The sequence below is a fragment of the Mastomys coucha genome, unplaced genomic scaffold, assembly GCF_008632895.1.
Source record: "Mastomys coucha isolate ucsf_1 unplaced genomic scaffold, UCSF_Mcou_1 pScaffold13, whole genome shotgun sequence".
NCBI classification, from domain to species: domain Eukaryota; kingdom Metazoa; phylum Chordata; class Mammalia; order Rodentia; family Muridae; genus Mastomys; species Mastomys coucha.
In genome coordinates this window covers 46734008-46738720 of record NW_022196895.1, presented here as the reverse complement: position 1 = coordinate 46738720, position 4713 = coordinate 46734008, and the positions used below count along the sequence as shown (strand labels likewise).

General features: G+C 36.9%; 1 pseudogene; it reads left to right on the top strand.

Moving 5' to 3' along the window:
- Window positions 1-3660: 3660 nt before the first annotated feature.
- On the top strand, window positions 3661-4043 carry LOC116087646 (annotated as a pseudogene).
- The last annotated feature ends 670 nt before the right edge of the window (window positions 4044-4713 follow it).

Here is a 4713-nt window from a genome sequence, read left to right as displayed (position 1 = left end):
TACTTCCTAAAAGCTGATTTGAATTGCTTACTTCCTATGTTAATGAGATTCCCAATAGTATTTCACCTTCCCTTAAAAGTTCTTGATGTTTCACTTCCCTTTAAAAATCCTGTCTTCAGAAGGTTCTTTCCAAAACAGTTTTAATCTTGCATAAAACTGCTACATAACACAGAGAAAACAGGTCCTTTTGTTTACATCAAAGATATAAAGAAAAATATACTTTTCCTCTACTGTATGTTGTTTTTCAGAAGTAATGTCTAAATGGGTTACTGATTTTAAAACTTTTAAGTCATTAGCTTTCCTATGGACTCATTAATCCTTCCAGAATGTTTTACAGAAAGATAATTAGCACCAGATCTTTCAATCAAAATTGCTCCTGTCTAAAATAAATGCAGGAACAAAATGGAGCATAAACTGGAGGAGGTGTGGACCAGTGACGAGGCCCAACTTGGATCCATCCCATGAGTGGGCACCAACCCTGACACTATTACTGATGCTATGTTATTCTTCCAGACAGTAGTCTAGCATGACTGTACTCTGAGAGGCTCTACCCAGCAGCTGACTGAGACAGATCAAGACACATCTAAGCCTTGGACAGAGGTTGAGACCACTATGGAAGAGTTAGGGGAAGGATTAAAGGAACAAAAGGGGATGGCAACCCAATAGGAAGACCAGTAGTGTCAACTAACCTAGACTCCAGGGACTCACTGAGACTAAGCTACCAACCTAAGCATACATGGGCTGGTCAGAGGTCCCCAACACTTATGTGACAGCACTTATGTGTCTGGCTGCAGTGGCAGAGGATGTGCTTAATCTTGTAGATACTTGATGCCCCAGGAAGGAGGGATTTAGTGAGGGAAGATAGGGTGGAGAACTCTGTGGGGAGACTGGGAGGGAGGCAACATTTGGGATGTATATAAATAAAGTAATTAATAAAAAATAGCAAAGATTGAACAAAAAATAATGAAAGGGTGATGTGGTATCTGAAGATTTTTGTTTGTGTGTTTGTTTGTTTGTTAAGGCTCACTTAAAATGATAATAAGAAAAAAAAAAAAGCCTAATAGAGTTGTGATGGAAATTTCAGCCAGGTTGGAATACTGCAAAGCTTATAATGCATATCTAATTGAACATATGACTTTTAAATACAGTGTTGCTCCTAACAAAGTATTCTATAAATTGGAGATTAACAGAGGATAAGACTGGGAACAATTCTATTACCACAAAGCTGGACTAAGTTAGAAATACACTATCAATTTCTTGATAGTAAAATAAAACATGTAGCTTTTTAATGTCTAATAGGCTCTAAGGAAAGTAGAGCCATGTGCAGTTGAATTCAATATTTATAGAGACTAGACTATCCTCTCATTCCCACAAATCTAACCCATTAGCAGAACATCAAGATGAAATAATAAGAATGTTTCTTTTCATGAAAGTATACCTCATTATATAGAATAAAAACTTGCTATAATGGAATCAGTACTTTGTAGAATTTGAGAGGAAATCATGCTTTATTTAATTTGTGTTGCTTATCTCATTAAGAATCTGGAAATGACCTAGGGAAGATTACAAAAATTACTATTAAAGGTCATCATAGAGCAGACTAGAAACAACTTTGTTTTTGACCATAGGAAACTGACTCTGGAATACAGAGGAAGTGAGAGTGGCAATTTTGTTTATTTTATAGATGGAATATTGTCAAGGAATTGTACTAAGTCACTCCGTGTACTGACAGGAATGGATTCCCACAGACTGTGATGCATTTTCAAGTCAAGCTTTGCTGCTATAGAGCTAAGTTCTGAGGCACTGCATAAATCTTGTGTGTGCTCCACATATGTGGATCTTTCATTTTTATTTCTTGGCATCACCTTTGTCATTCTTAAGTTACCAAGTCAAAAAAATTCAGAGTTGGAAGAACACATAGAAATGTCAACTAAATCACTCGCCTTTGTCGATTTACCTAGCTTGAGTATAAACATTTCCAGGAACAAAACATTTTACAACTCCTCCAAGGATACTATTAAATCACTCCAATGTTCATAGGCTGAGCAGTTCTACTTTCAAATGGCCATTGTATTTGGTTGTTTTGGTCTATATCCTGCCTGCTCTATTTCACTTCATGCAGGATCCCCCTCTTCTCCAGCCTCCTCTTTATTAATTGGATCCAGCATTTCCTTATTCAAGTAAATCTGCATTGTTTCTCCTGAAATTCTACTGTAAGTTTTCCCAGTGTCTCAGAGTTACTTTTGTTTATCTGTTTCTCTTCTCAGTATCCCTAGATCATTTTTTACATTTTCTTCAGAATCCTCAATAAGTTTGTTTGGGGTTGAAAGCAAATGAACTGAAATGTTATAAATCAAGTTGGGAGGAAAATGAGGTACTGGAAAGTGTGAATATTTGAAGAGCTATTTTCACCAGTTGCAGGATTTAAAGACATTCTTGTAGGCTTAGGAAAACCTCAGTAGGGATGGTTGCCAACATCTCTCTTAGGTTTACTTACCCTGTTGAAATTGTTGGGGATCCTGGCTGGCCAACATCCTATTAGCATGCAGAAAGCTTTCTGCTGGAACATTTACGGAATCAATTAGAGTTCAGAATATTTTTTTAAGAGCACAGTTGAGGACTCATTTAGTGAATTGAATTTCAGGATGTTTTTATTCCTAGAGGAATTGCCTATATATTAGCAGTAGCATGTTAAGGCCATAGAAGATTTGAGGTCTGAGAGGCATCATCCATTTAAGACACTATTTTTCATCTAACAGAATAGCATATTAATCTTAAGGGTATATAATATCCCAAATCCTACTTTCATAGGGGCTCCAAAATTTTCTACAGAAAACTTTCCGTCCAGAAAACCTGAAATCACTGTTTAAATCAGTTTATAAATAACTTCAATTGTTCTTTGTGTGCTAAATTCTTGATTTATTCACAATGATGTTTTAAAGAGTCCTGCTGAGTTTCACCATCAAGGCAAGCCCTGATCTTCTTAGAATAGGAGATATTTTTACACTAAGTGAGAAATACAGGTTTCAGCTCCTCATAGCTATCAGATCATATATTTTAGAAAGATTATGCATATTCATTAGTTTGGTAGATAAAAATAAAAACAGTATTTTAATTTATACTACTACTTATTAATAGAACTTATGCAACCCTACTTGGGTTCATGGAAAGTTACTCTTTGTAAAATGTGCTAATAAAGTGTCAATGTCTATTAGGTAAGAATTTTATAATGATGAAGATGATAAAATTTTGAAGTACAAGCCCAAATGTATCCAACAAACGCTTAAGAAAATATAAATAAAGAGCCTAGGGTGGAGTACTTGCAAACAAGCTTGGGGACAGGGGTTTAAATTCAGAACCCACTTAAAAGCTGGACAGAGTAGCGTGCATATATAATCCTAGTCCTTTTCTGATATGATGGAAGGTGATAATGAGCATCTCCTGGAGCTTGTGGACCAATTAATAAGGGGTGCATTAGTGAACGACAAAGACCTTATAGCACAAGGTAAAGAGCAAGTAAGGACTGCTTCCCCGACTGACTTAAATATATGTCACAAGTTTCTTCTCTTACCCATAATACACACACACACACACACACCACATCAGACCCAGATAAAATAAAACGCGTGGGGGAAGGAGGAAGGGCAGCGAATAGCCATGATGTCTGACAAGATTGCCAAGTCTCAAGTGGCCCAGCTCAGTGGGGACATGATCTTCGGCAAGATCATCTGCAAAGAAATCCCTGCCAAGGTCATCTTCGAGGAAGACCGGTGTCTTGCTTTTCATGACATTTACCCTCAAGCACCAACACACTTTCTGGTGATACCCAAGAAGCATATATCCCCCAGATTTCTTTAGCAGATGATGATGATGAAAATCTTCTAGGACATTTAATGATTGTTGACAAGAAATGTGCTGCAGATCTGGACCTGAAGTCCAGGTATCGGATGGTGGTTAATGAAGGTGCTGACCAGGGACAGTCTGTTTATCACATTGACCTCCATGTCCTTAGGGGTTGCCAGATGAACTAGCCTCCTGGTTAAGCAGCTTGGGGATAAGTGTCTTTCTCTAGATAGTTGGCAAGCTCCAGTAAATTAAACAACACACATAGTTTTGCCTGTGTATGGATTGAAATTGAAGAGTTCATTTAAAATTCTGTACCTAATAAATGACATGGTTGCAAAAAAATAAAAAAATAAAACGTGTGTAAAACAGGAGCACTCTAGATATCTAATGAAATGAAACCATCATTTCTTACAGTGTCATAGTGTTAGGTAACAGAATGAAACAATAAACATACTGCCTTTTATCTAAAAGCATGTAAAAATGAGGCAATGGGTGTTTGGATGTTTTATGTCCTATATTTTGATCCATTGTAGGTTTCTGTAATTGTTTGTGTTTGCTGTAAAAGGAAGCTTATCCAATGGGGGTGAGAGCTACCCTTGCCTGTAGGTAAAAAGGTAAGTATATAGAATACAATTAGAGATTATATTAGTTTGTGAAATTGACAATACTAAGTTCTCTTTTAGGGACCATGCCTTCAGCAATCACAGGTAGTTGGTTGCAATTACATTATGGGTTCCTTCTCATGGAGTGGGTCTTAAGTCAAATCAGACAATGGTTGGCTATTTCCACAATTCCCTAGCATTTTTTGCAGGCAGGAACAATTGTAGAACAAAGATTTTGTAAGTGGGTTGGTGTTTTCTTCTGGTA